A 15,275-nucleotide genomic window follows, 5' to 3' on the forward strand; every position below is an offset into this window, starting at 1 on the left:
CGCAGTCAGTGCCCGCTCCATAATTTTCTCCAGTCAGTGCTCACACAGGGTTAATGGCAGCGGTAACGGACCGCGTTATGCCGCGGTAACGCACTCCGTTACCGCTGCTATTAACCCTGTGTGACCAACTTTTTACTTTTGATGCTGCCTATGCGGCATCAATAGTAAGAAGATCTAATGTTAAAAATAATAAAAAAAATTAAAAATCATTATATACTCACCGTCCGTCGGCCCCTCGGATCCAGAACCGGCCATTCCCGCTCCTCGCGACGCTCCGGTGACCGCTCCATGCATTGCGGTCTCGCCAGATGACGTAGCCGTCTCGCGAGACCGCAATGCACTCTTGGGACCGGAGCGCGCGAGGAGCATCGGTAACCGCTTCGCATGGATCCGGGGCCAACGGAAGGCAAGTATATAACTTTTTTATTTTAATTCTTTTTTTTTTAACAGGGATATGATGCCCACATTGCTATATACAGCGTGGGCTGTGCAATATACTACGTGGGCTGTGCAATATAATACGTGGGCTGTGCAATGTACTACGTGGGCTGGGCAATGTACTATGTGGGCTGGGCAATATACTACGTGGGCTGTGCAATGTACTACGTGGGCTGTGCAATGTACTACGTGGGATGTGCAATGTACTACGTGGGCTGTGCAATGTACTACGTGGGCTTTGCAATGTACTACGTGGGCTGTGTTATACATTACGTGGCCTGTGTTATACACTACGTGGCCTGTGTTATACACTACGTGGGCTGTGATATACACTACATGGGCTGTGTTATACATTACGTGGCCTGTGTTATACATTACGTGGCCTGTGTTATACACTACGTGGCCTGTGTTATACACTACATGGGCTGTGTTATACACTACGTGGGCTGTTATATACTGCGTGCATGAGCTGTTATATACTGTGAGCTGTGTTATATGCTATGTGGGCTGTTATAAACTACGTGGCTGTGCTATATGCTATGTAGGCTGTTATATACTCCGTGGGCTGTGCTATATACTACGTGGCTGTGATATATACTCCGTGGGCTGTGTTATAAATGACATGGCTGTGCTATATACTCTGTGGGCTGTGCTATATACTCCGTGAGCTGTGCTATATACTACTTGGCTGTGCTATATACTACGTGGGCTGTGCAATATACTACGTGGGCTGTGCAATATACTACGTGGCTATGCAATATACTACATGGGCTGTGCAATATACTACGTGGGCTGTGCAATATACTACGTGGCTATGCAATATACTACATGGGCTGTGCAATATACTACATGGGCTGTGCAATATACTACGTGGGCTGTGCTATATACTCCGTGGGCTGTGCTATATACTATGTGGCTGTGCAATATACTACGTGGCTGTGCTATTTGCTATGTGGGCTGTTATATACAACATGGCCGGCCGCGAACAATCAGCGACAGGCGCAATCCGGCCGCGAATTGGCGCGGGATTTGAACCACACTTCGCTAATTGGTCGCGGCCGGCCGAATCCTGTGTATTCAATGTATTATTCTAAAATCTTCATAAATAAACTACATACATATTCTAGAATACCCGATGCATTAGAATCGGGCTACCATCTAGTATTTTACATAAGTATCCTGAAAGACTTAACTCACTTTAAATAAATGTTTATTAGTGATGAGCGAGTGTGCTTGTTACTTGAGTTTTCCGAGCATGCTCGGGTGTTCTCCGAGTATTTTGGGCGTGCATGTGGATTATGTATGTTTCCCTGCAGCTGCATGATTTGCAGCTGCTAGACAGCCTGAATACAAATAGGCAATCAATGTATGTGTTCAGGTTGGCCAACAGCCGCAAATCTCCAGATATTCGGCATGGTGAGAGGAAGGAGGGTCAGGGTGAGGAATATGTGGTCCAGACTCACAGTTACTGAGACTTGACCACGTGGAAGACAGGGTGGTGGTGGTGGCAAAGTGGCTGGAAGCATTATCTGCTATCCAACCAACAACCTTTTGACACTGCTCTGGGTTCAATAATGGTTTGCTGCGGTCCCCTAGTAATTGTGACAGGAAGGTCAGGTGAGAAGATGTGGGTGTTTGTTGTGGCAAAATTTAAATGGAGGCCAGAAATGGCAGAATTTTGAGCGCAATTATATGTGATCCATGTGACGGACAAACCACAGTTTTTAATAGCTGGCCTGTAGATAACTATTTTTACCAGCAAACTGGTGTCAATAACTTCACTAACACACTGCAACAAATTTAAATGGAGGCAAGAAATGGCAGAATTTTGAGCGCAATTATATGTGATCCGTATGACGGATGTAAGGATTCGGAGAAGAACCCAAGAGTGGACCTTCTGGGTCGTGACTCTAGAGCCCCCGAGGATGAGCGGACCAGATGGAACCACCCCCTATACAGGGAGAGTTAGGAGCAGGCCCAAGGGGGATGGAGACAACAGCTGGAGCCAAAGGGACAGCTACTAAAACAAAAGAAGAAGACAGACACAGCGGAGACACACAGTGGGCAAGAATGGAACACGGAGAAGGAACAGCAGAGACACTGGGCTAACAAGGCAGGAACGCAGCGCAGGCACGGCTGGGACACAGGGCAGACAAGGCAAGTACGCAGGGCAGGCACGGCGGAGAGACAGGGCAGACAAGACTGGAAAGCAAAGCAGGCACCGCAGAGACAGGGCAGACAAGGCAAGTACGCAGGGCAGGCACGGCGGAGAGACAGGGCAGACAAGACTGGAAAGCAAAGCAGGCACCGCAGAGACAGGGCAGACAAGGCAAGTACGCAGGGCAGGCACGGCGCAGAGACAGGGCAGACAAGACTGGAATGCAGGGCAGGCACAGCGGAAACAAAGGTACAGAGACCGGGGAGCCTAGGACATAGGTACACTGACATGAAGTACAGGGAAACCTACAAAGCAAAGGCGTCTTACCTGGGGAGACGCCGGGAAGAAATACCCGATGGGTGCCGCCAGGTTGGGGCGGAGCCATCGGGTCACGACCTCCCAATAGGCAGTGCGGCGCAGGAGACGCGACTGCACATGCGCGGAAGAACAGAACGCCGCGACCGAGAGAAGGGAGAAGCAGAGCGGCGCGGAGCAGGGCCAGGAGCGCACCAAGGGACAGAGGAAGACAGGTAAGTATATGCGGTCGTAACAACAGACAAACACCAGTTTTAAGTAGATAATAATCTTTATTTTTATATAGCGCTAACATATTCCACAGCGCTTTACAGTTTGCACACATTATTATTGCTCTCTCCAATGGGGCTCACAATCTAAAATTCCTTATCAGTATGTTTTTGGTGTGTGGGAGGAAACCAGAGTACCCAGAGGAAACCCAATCAAACACGGGGAGAACATACAAACTCCTTGCAGATATTGTCCTTGGTGGGATTTGAACCCAGGACTCCAGCGCTGCAAGGCTGCAGTGCTAACCACTGAGTCACCGTGCTACCCCTATGATGGATTTTTAGTGCTGTAATATGGAAAGGATCTGGCTGTATTCTGCAGTGCCAACAAGCAAATGAAGCAGAAAATGGTGTTCTCTGGATTGCTTTTTAAGGAAATAATCAGGATTAAGATCCAAAAAAAATATTACTCCTGGCCCCTGATACCTGGGGCTATATCTAGAAATATCTGTCAAAGCAGCAGCAGCAGACAGAACTGGAATGGCCCTTCTTGCTATATGCTCTGCAGTCTGCCACATACACTGCCTGCCTGCCACTGATATCTATGCAGCTGGATTAATCCTCAGAAGGACTGTTCGTTGAGATGGTTATGTGTCTAATATATTGTGGTACACCTACACTAAGACACAAGCAAACCTCTCCCTAGCTCAGAAGCAACTCTCCCTACACTGCCTGATTCCAGAGTAGACTGTGACGAGCATGGCGGTACCAGGTCTATTATAGATCGGATGACGCTGTGACGTCAGCCAATCACTGTAACGCCACAACCAACATGGCTGCGGCATTACAGTGTGTGGCAGACAATCCCTGCATGTTCATTGGCTCTCTAAAGAGTGCCAAACATGCAGGGTGGGGACCTGCGCTCCCGCTGAGCAACCTCAGAAACACTCGGCAAGTTCCGAGCATCTCGAGCAGTGAGATGCTTGGGCGATTAACGAGTAGTGGCGAGTATGATCGCTCGTCATCACAAATAAAACACTCAAATGTTATCATGGTGAAAAAAATAGACATTTTATGAGTCATATTGCAAACTATAATTTGAACTCAAACATAATAGTAAAAGCAACAAAAAAAGCTAAAATTCTATGTTGCATCAGTCTGGTTGGACAGGATTCTTTATAACTAAAAAGAGTAAAAAGAGAAAGAGGTAAATAAACCCACGCAGTTCTCACCACAGGTATCTTAGGCAACCCTGCAAAAACGATTAAATAACTGACTTCATCCATTTCTTTGTAAGGATTGCCGCTTACATGACGACAATACATGGATAATGACTAATAGGACATGTAGTTGACAGTAAGACATAATTTGTACACAGGTTATACAGAGACACAGAACACGTCAAGGTGACATAGGAAGGTGTTTTAAAGTGTATAAAGTTTCATCAATAAGGTCATATAAAGCCATTTTTAACACACTAGCATATCAGGAGGAGGAGAGATGGAGGTAAAGGAAAGAAAGGTGAGATTTAGGAGCTAGAACAAGCAAAGTGCAGGGTGCAGCATTTGGACTATCAGATGCACCTGTCTATGAGAAGCACCGTGGTTTAGACAACAGAAAATAGGAAATAAATATTTCATCTAATATATAAAGCTGAATGTGTGTATGTGTGTATGTATGTATGTATGTGTGTGTGTATGTCCGGGATTGGCATCTGAACCGTCGCAGCTACAGCCACAAAATTTTGCACAGTCACACGTCTGGACCCCGAGAGCGTCATAGGCTATGTTGTGAGGCGAAATTTTAACCCGCGCGTTCCAATTCACCAAACAATTTTGCCCCTATCTACATAATGGGGAAAAAATGAAAGGAAAAGTGTTGGAGGCAAATTAACAGCTGCCAGATGTGAACAAGGGGGACTTAAAGAATGAGAGCGATGGCGCCAAAGAGTATATACTGTACAGTTGCTAAGGTGGGGCCCCGACATGGGATAATCACCACACCACCACGGGGATATGAACACACACACAAAATGCGCCACACACTACCACGTGCTCGAACACATATATCACCCTCAGGACACATTTCACCACACATACACCAACCTCGCCACATAAAAGTCGAAACACAAAAGTCGCCGCTCAAAACTCGCCACGAGCAAAACTCTCCACATGCAAAACTCGCCACACGTGCAAAACTCACCTCATGGAAAACTCGCCACATGGAAAACTTGCACACGCAGAAAAATTGCCACATGCACAAAAGTTGCAACACATGCAAAAGTTGCCTCACACAAAACTTGCACATACTCAAAAGGCACCACACATAAAACTCGCCACGCGCAAAACTCGCCATGCACAAATCTTGCTGCACACAACTTGCTACACTAACCTGTCACATGCAACTCGACACACAAAATGTTGCTACACGCATGTCACCACACAAAACTCATCTCACAAAAGTCGCTACATGCATGTCGCCATACGCAACTCAACACACACAACTTGACACACGAAACTCGCCCTAAAACACACACAAGTCTGGTATTATCCTTCAAAAATAAAAATCTGATTAATAAGCAGACAAACTACAAGAGCAACAAATGTACCATATAGGAATCCGGCAGCTGTCAGTCACATGACCAGTCTATTATGTGTATGTGTGAGCTAATATATACTGCCAGGGGGTGGGCTTACTGTTGGCTGGGGATTTATCAGGCTGCCAATTTAGCTTACAAATACTGTGGTAAAAATACTGACCAAATAACGTGTGAACGAGGGCTAATACTGGAGGAGATGACATACAGATATATACTATATACAGGAGGAGATGACACACAGGTATATACTATTTACAGGGGAGATGACACACAGGTATATACTATATACAGGAGGAGATGACACACAGATATATACTATATACAGGAGAGATGACACACAGGTATATACTATATAGAGGAGATGACATACAGGTACATACTACATACAGGAGGAGATGACATACAGGTATATACTATATACAGGAGCAGATTACCTACAGGTATATAGTATATACAGGAGGAGATGACATACAGGTATATGCTATGCATAGGAGGACATGACATACAGATATATACTATATACAGGAGGAGATGACACACAGATATATACTATATATAGGTGAGATGACACACAGGTATATACTATATACAGGAGATTACATACAGGTATATCTAATATATAAAGCTGCATGTGTGTATGTATGTATGTGTGTATGTCCGGGATTGGCATCTGCACCGTCGCAGCTACAGCCACAGAATTTTGCACAGTCACACGTCTGGACCCCGAGAGCGTCATAGGCTATGTTGTGAGGTGAAATTTTAACCCCGCGCGTTCCAATTCACCAAACAATTTTGCCCCTATCTACATAATGGGGAAAAAGTGAAGGGAAAAGTGTTGGAGGAAAATTGACAGCTGCCAGATGTGAACAATGGGGACTTAAAGAATGAGAGCGATGGCGCCAAAGAGTATATACCGTACAGTGGCTAAGGTGGGGCCCCGACATGGGATACTCATCACACACGGGGATATGAACACAAAATGCGCCACACACTACCACGTGCTTGAACACATATACGACCCTCAGCACACATTTCACCACACACATACCAACCTCACCACATAAAAGTCGAAACACAAAAGTCACCACTCAAAACTCCCCACGCGCAAAACTCGCTACATGCAAAACTCGCCATATGCAAAACTAGGCTCACGCAAAACTCGCCACACGTGCAAAACTCACCTCATGGAAAACTCACCTCATGCAAAACTTGCACACACAGAAAAATTGCCACATGTACAAAAGTTGCAACACATGCTAAAGTTGCCTCACACAAAACTTGCACATACTCAAAAGGCACCACACATAAAACTCGCCACGCGCAAAACTCGCCATGCACAAATCTTGCTGCACACAACTTGCTACACTAACCTGTCACATGCAACTCGACACACAAAATGTTGCTACACGCATGTCACCACACAAAACTCATCTCACAAAAGTCGCTACATGCATGTCGCCATACGCAACTCAACACACACAACTTGACACATGAAACTCGCCCTAAAACACACACAAGTCTGGTATTATCCTTCAAAAATAAAAATCTGATTTAATAAGCTGACAAACTACAATAGCAACAAATGTACCATATAGGAAATACGGCAGCTGTCAGTCACATGACCTGTCTATTATGTGTATGTGTGAGCTAATATATACTGCCAGGGGGGAGGGCTTCCTGTTGGCTGGGGATTTATCAGGCTGCCAATAGCAACCAATCACAGCTCAGCTTCTATTTTGCTACAGTTAATTAATTTGAGCTCTGATTGGTTAATATAGGCAACAAAGACATTCTCAGTATAACAAAGCTAATATATGTTGTGAAATGCTTCTATTAGCTTAGTTTTTGCCTTTTAATAATTACATTTCTATCTATTTGTTTTGTGGTTTTTGCGTGCAGAATAAATTTTTGTTAACACATTCTATTTTGCTAACAGCAGTCATTAACCGGGGCGAAGCCGGGTAGTACAGCTAGTACTAATTAAAACTACCCTGTTGTTGTAAAGATGTGAAGGGATTAATGTCACTAGTATTGGAGGTCTAGGGTTGTAACTAAGACGGCTTCAGCGGCAAACAGGATGGGATCAAGGTATTCAATACAAATTTCCGAATTTGCACACTTAAAAGATACCTCCTTTATTTAAGGCATTGCCACTGCTGAAAAAATGATACAATCTCATCTGAAGGTCCAACCCAGAAAAATAGCAGGCAATCAATGATTCTTTATAATATATAATATTGATAGATCAGGAGGGTGAATTATACATGAATTCCTCCTCAAAATCACCAACATCCAGATTATCAAAATTAGGCTCGAATGGCACCCCCATTGCTGTGCCTCGAGTCCTAATGTGTTTCGGTCATTTGAAAGGAGAGCACATTATTTGCTTCTAGGAATTCAATGGATTCCAAAATAAATACCTTTTACAAGTAAAGCTACTTTCACACTTGCGTCGGTACGGGTCCGTCGCTAAGCGTCGGCACGACATACCGACGCACGTTGTGAAAATTTGTCACGACGTGGGCAGTGGATGCAGTTTTTCAACGCATCCGCTGCCCATTCTAAAGTCTGGGGAGGAGGGGGCGGAGTTCCGGCCACGCATGCGCGGTAGGAAGTGGTGGATCCGACGTACGAAAAAACATTACATTGAACGTTTTTTCGTGCCGACGGTCCGCCAAAACACGACGGATCCAGTGCATGATGGACGCGACGTATGGCCATACGTCACGATCCGTCGGCAATACAAGTCAATGGGAAAAAAATGCATCCTGAGGGCACATTTGCAGGACCCGTTTTTTTCCCAAAATGACAGATTACGACGTACGTCACACGGCTTAAGTGTGAAAGAAGCCTTAGGCATGGTGGCATTAGTATTCAATTAAAGCTGTGTGGATAAACGACCTTTCATATACTGAATGTTAGAATAAAGAGCTGCCACATTAAAAGTGACCCAATGATGTTTCCTTTCAAGAGATACACCTTAAGGTAACATGTATTTTACATGATGAGATAGATTGCAAGTATGCTATGAGATAAAATAAATAACTGGTTGGGTATTTAATTGGATTTTTATAGACTTTAGGTAGAGGGTAGAAAATAGGAAGTGGGAGGTGCGGCGTACAAATGCCCTCACCCTCCTTTTCTGGCAATAAACAAGAGACTTTGCTTCTGGAAAGCCCCTATATGTTGTGACATCAGCTTATGTGTAAGTGAAAGAACAGTCGGTTTCCTCAATCTTAGCGCCTCTTTGATGTACATCTCCTAATCTTAAATAATGGTAGCTCTCCTTCGTAAGCTCTTCTGATCACAATGTTTATTTATTTCGCTTATATTACCCTATTAATTGAACAGCACTTTACAGACATAATCATCACTGTCCCCATTGGAGCTGACAATCTACATGCTTCATCATTATGTGTCTAGAGTATGGGAGGAAACCCATGTAAACATGTAAAGAATTAAACTCCTTGCAGATGTCATCTTTGGTGGGATTTGAACCCAGGACCCCAGTGCTGCAATGCTAAACACTGAGCCACTATGTAGTCCCAATAACAGGATTATTCAATAGCATGGAATTGCAGATTGAAGCCAGACTTTCGCTGTGAACCAGAATTCATTGCTTACCAAAGCGAAGAACGTTTCTAAATGGTTCCCCAAATGATGAGTGGGGTTAAAACTGGATGGCGGTATAAAGGCTAGAAGGGATGCGAGTCCGTATACTATATAGCATTTGTTGTCATGAGGCATTTCCACTGAAGTTGGATCAGCCTGTAATTTGATTTTCCACTTTGATTTTGAGTATCATTCCAAATCCAGACCTCCATGGGATAATCATTTTGATTTACATTGATAATTGTTATGTTTTATTGTTCTGAACACATTCCACTATGCAATGAATACAAATTTGCAACTGGAATATTTCATTCAGTGATATCTAGGATGTGAGATTTTGGTGTTTCCTTTATTTTTTTGAGCAGTGTACATCACCAGTCCAGGCTGGGGACATATATGTAAACCAATACATAATGCAGGGGTCTAGAGGCGGCTGCATGGGATGGGCTTGTGGGGAAAGGAATGCCAATTCCGATTATTTGCTCGGCTGCCCTCAAAGATATTGTATTTTGTTATTATAGGTCATTTTCCAGATTCAATATTTCAGAGCCTGTGATCAATGTGTCGGAGTCGAACAAAGGAAGCGAGTTCTGCACAAGAGTTCACACCCTTGTGATAATTGCAGAACTTGGTGCTGGGAGACACAGGGTCTATGGTCTTTGCGCCCCTTCCCCCCCGGAAAGAGCTTCAAAGGCCTGTTTGCTTGGGCTAATTAAAAAAAAAACATTGGTCTTGGTGAATCCCAAGGGTGGAGGTAGTCCACAACTATGAGAGTCAAATTGAAAAAACAAATCCAGAAAATCACCTTGTCTGATTTGGCAAAATGTATTTTGCAAATTATGGTGGAAAATAAGTATTTGGTCATTAACAAAAGTTAATCTCAATATTTTGCTATATATCCTTTGCTGGTAATGACAAGAGGTCAAACATTTTCTATAAGTCTTCACAAGGTTGGCACACACTGTTGGTGGTATGTTGACCCATTCCTCCATGCAGATCTCCTCTAGATTAGTGATGTGTTAGGCTTGTCGCTGGGCAACATGGACTTTCAACTCCCTCCAAAGGTTTTCTATGGGGGTTGAGATCTGGAGACTGGCTAGGCCACTCCAGGACCTTCATATGCTTCTTACGAAGCCACTCCATTGCCCTGGCGGTGTGCTTGGGATCATTATCATGCTGAAAGACCCATCCACAATTCATCTTCAATGCCCTTGCTGATGGAAGGAGGTTTGCATCAAAATCTCACGATACATGGCTCCATTCATTCTTTCATGTACACGGATCAGTTGTCCTGGTCCCATTGCAGAGAAATAGCCCCAAAACATGATGTTACCACCCCTATGTTTCACAGTAGGTATGGTGTTCTTTGGATACAACTCAGCATTCTGTCCTCCAAACACGACGAGTTTTGTTTCTATCAAACAGTTCTACTTTGGTTTCATCAAACCAGATGACATTCTCCCAATACTCTTTTGGATAATCCAAATGCTCTCTAGCAAACTTCAGACGGGCCCAGACATGTACTGGCTCAAGCAGGAGGACACGTCCGGCACTGCCGGATCTGAGTCCCTTGTGGCGTAGTTTGTTAGTGATGGTAGCCTTTGTTACGGTGGTCCCAGCTCTATGCAGGTCATTCATTAGGTCCGCCCGTGTGGTTCTGGGATTTTTGCTCACCATTCTTGTGATCATTTTGACCCCACGGGGTAAGGATCATCAGTGGTCTTGTATGTCTTCCATTTTTTTATTATTGCTCCCACAGTTGATTTCATTACACTAAGCTGCTTGCCTATTGAAGATTCAGTCTTCCCAGCCTGGTGAAAGGCTACAATTTTGTTTCTGGTGTCCTTCGACAGCTCTTTGGTCTTCACCAAGACCAGGTGTCTTTTATACTGAAAACAAGTGCAAACAGGTGCAATTACTACATGTAATGAGTGGAGGACAGAGGAGCCTCTTAAAGAAGAAGTTACAGGTCTGTGAGAGCCAGAAATCTTGCATGTTTTTAGGCGACCAAATACTTATTTTCCACCATAATTTGCAAAATAAATCTTGCCAAATCAGACAAGGTGATTTTCTGGACTTTTTTTTCTCATTTTGACTCTCACAGTTGTGGTCTACCTATGATGTCAATTAGGCCTCTCTCATCTTTTTATGTGAGAGAACTTGCACAATTGGTGGCAGACTAAATACTTTTTTCCCCCACTGTACCTTTTTTTTCTGTAATCATTATCCCAATCTGAGCCCTGATTCCACTTCACATTGCAGAGTCAATCTGGTGTGCACATTTCAGTGGGAGTAGACGCTGGATATAGAGTAGACGCCGTATGTGGAGTAGACGCTGGACATGAAGTAGAGATGCTTGACATGCTCTTCATAATCTGCAGTTCTGCAATCCCCCGAACACGAGAAAAGGTCAGCAATTTAGGAGAGAAAAATAAAAAAATCATTTATGGACATGTTCCCATATGCAAAAACTATTTATTCTGCAAGTTTTCACAACATCTGCAATAGCAATGAGCTCTGGTTATTGCGTTGGATGAGTTTTCCATTTTTTCTGCATTTTTGGTGCAGATTTTATGAGGTTATTAGTGTAGAAACACTTTGAATTTGTACCTAAATGCAGCAGCATCTTCACATGCATTTCTCAGGCCCCCCATTAGAAGCCTATATGGGAAAAAAAAACAACAACATAGTTCAATTACGCTATTTCTGTTAATTGCACAAATTCATGAATCCACAGACACTTTACCTGAACTGTTCGCGTCAGCAAATTTTCTGCTTTTAGCAGTTTGGAAAGTTACTTAGTTTCAGTGCGTGTACAGACTCGTGCTGCTTCTTGTACTTAGATCACAGAGCATTTTGCACATTAGACACAATTTTGGCAGAATTTCTTTTATGAAAATATTGCAGTGTTTTTCCCTTGATATTGCACAGCCTATTTAGCTCACAAAGGCCACGTTTCTACAGAGTAAATGCTACACTTTGTATTATGTGCAGAAAATCTGCTGCGTAGAACCGGTTAATTTATAAGAAAAGTTGACATTTATTAATCCATCTAATAGTCAGAAATTAATTACATTTGACACATTTTAAGACCGAAGCTCCTGCTGGATTACAAACCTTGGAGCATCTTCAAACACTTGTGCTCAACGTTCTACCAACTTTTGCAGTTGTGCATTTTAAGCCAGTTTCCAGGTGATCCAAGCCACCTTCCTCGTTCCTGCAAAAGATTTCAAACCTTTAAATGAAGCACCTGGCATGTTCGTCACAACGGGGACTCAATTTATGGCAAAATTCTGGAACATCGAGTAGTAAATTTTATCGGAAAGTAGCACGCCTTTCATAATATCATCCAAATCCTTGCAAACGAGAACGTTCACATAGATCGTATGAATAGGGTGAACGTTCCATGTATCTGCTCGCCCCATGGAAATGCTCCAGACAAGAAACCGAGGAGCGTAATGACTACACAATGGATTCACAATGCACAGCATTCTCGTTACTGCCACCAGTCATTCCAGAAAAGTCACAGATTTCCATTGCAGATCAGCGGGTGGAACAAGTTTTAGCTTACGATTTCTGCCACAGATCATCTACAAAAGTCACTGTGGATTTTACTGTTAGAAATACATGGATTTATAGGAATGTATCATTAGAAAATGAGTCCGATATTTACATCAGGTTTTTGTAAACTGGTTTTACACTTCTTGGTGCATCCACAGAAGATAAGGGAGCAGCATCATAGGCTTCAGCTGGGTGAATAGATACAGATTTTGGACCAACCAAGGCCAATTTTACCATTTACACCCACAGAGAGTAGAACCAAATCTTTATCTTCCACAGTCCTAAAATAATTCCATCCCCCGTACAGGTGGATTTAGATGCAACAATTTTTGCTACATATTTTTTGCAGCTGAAATATCAGTTCCATCTTGATGGGGTTGTTTTCACATCTAATGCCGAATTCATAGGTTTGTGTGTCAAAGTATGGACCGGCCTCCTCTACGGCTTTGAGGCTGTTGGACACGTTGGCAGGTGACTTCTCGCTTTCTCTTGGAGAATAAGATTGTCAGTCCGATTTTGGAGATGCCCAAAAAGCATCTGTTCCGACAATCAGTCAATATTGGCGAGGTCAGCTAACATTATTCTAAGTTTGTACAGCGGACTTTAAACTTTAATGTTTCAACCCTTCCAAGTCACAGACAGTGATTGGCAGACGGATTTTTAACATGTAAAAACAGTTTTCTGGCAATTGATAGTTTTTACGTAGCTACTAATTTTTTGTTAAGTGCCATAATTAAACCAGAAAAGTCCTCCGGTCTGTAACTGGAGCACAAGGCAAAAAAAAAAAAGATTCAAAGATTCAAGAATCTTAATGAACTTGATCATATTACACCAGAGGAGCCTTCACCAAGACCGGCATGCAAGTAGTCACAGAACCAAGGACCTTATTAAGAGAGGGATTCATACGTGAGGGGTCTAAAGCTCATCCTAATAGCGGGAAACATTTCCATGTCCTTTTATCTTCCAGACGTAAGCCATGAGGACACTCGTGCCATATGAATCAGCATTAGACTAATATTTTCTGACTGGCATCATACAGGAATCGGTATTGCGTTGCTCAGATTTTGGGCATGCTGTTTTTATACCATTTCATAACTGCCAGACCAAAAATAATCCCCAAACGTCTAATGACATTTATATGCCCATTAGTTGCAACTGCTAAAAGACTAAAAAAAAAAACCCTTTTCAACATTCATTAAAAAAATTAATAAAATCAATCAAGGTAAAGAGAAGCTGTCACTTGGATCAGAAAAATGTAGTTTGATATCTGTAAAAATCCCTGAGCTCCTGATTCTGCATTTTGCGCTTCGTCGTGCCATTGCAGACATAATCACATTTGTTGCGTTTGGAGCTCAGTATGTGAAGTCTCTGCTTGTAGACAACTGGGCGTTTCTGCAGTTTCCTCTGGGGCATGCACTTTCACCCGTCACACCCAGATGCTGTCAATCACAGCTCGGCAACCCCTAAGGCTGCTAGATTGGCTGCCAATCTGTAAAGAGGAGGGGTGAAGGTCGGAAGGTGTGTGTAAATGATTGGCCCCTCCATGAAGCACCGAACAAGTCGTTCTGTGCCGACAGTCCCTTTGATTGAAAGTTAAACTCCTGCCAGCACCATCCCTGACTGTTTAACCCTCCAGATGCAGTGATCACTACTGATTGCAGCATTTAAAGGGTTGAGAGAGGGTTCCTTCTCATCCTCAGCCACCCTCACAATGCGATTGCAGGGTGCCAATGGTTGTAATGGCAACCTGAAGACATATAATGACCTCTGGGTCTGCCAGGCACGGTGGCTCTACCATAAAGCAGGAGTCCTGGAAGTGTAACAATACTTACGTATCACAGGTCTAAGAAAAAATAAACATTGTAAAAGTCAACCCCCACCACTCCCCCAAAAATAACAAAAAAAACAAACATGAAAAACTGTTTTTGCCTTTTAAAAACACTTTTTTTATGTAAACACAAATTATACAAACTAGTACACATAATTGGTATCGCTACCTCAGGAACGACCTATAGATCTATAAAATCGATCTATAAAATGGTCACATCATTAAATCACTATAATGAACACCATTAGAAAAAAAACTGTAAATACTGTTTTTAAGTCATGCCGACACAGTTTTTGCTGCAGGTTTTAAGTGGAGAGGTTTTTTATGCAATTTTTTTTTTGTACAGATAAGACTTGATTGTGCATTCAGAAACGCAACTGAGTTTTTACCTTTTTACTATAAAAAATAATGCAGAAATCAACAGCGCTTATAAAGGGGTTGTCCACAAGTCAGACAACCCCTTCTCAATCAGCACGATGGCCACAGGAAAACACCAACACTTATACCTACCTCCGATGCCGGCGGCATTCATGCGGTGTTGGCACTCACGCCACA

The sequence above is a fragment of the Ranitomeya variabilis genome, chromosome 2, assembly GCF_051348905.1.
Source record: "Ranitomeya variabilis isolate aRanVar5 chromosome 2, aRanVar5.hap1, whole genome shotgun sequence".
Lineage (NCBI taxonomy): Eukaryota > Metazoa > Chordata > Amphibia > Anura > Dendrobatidae > Ranitomeya > Ranitomeya variabilis.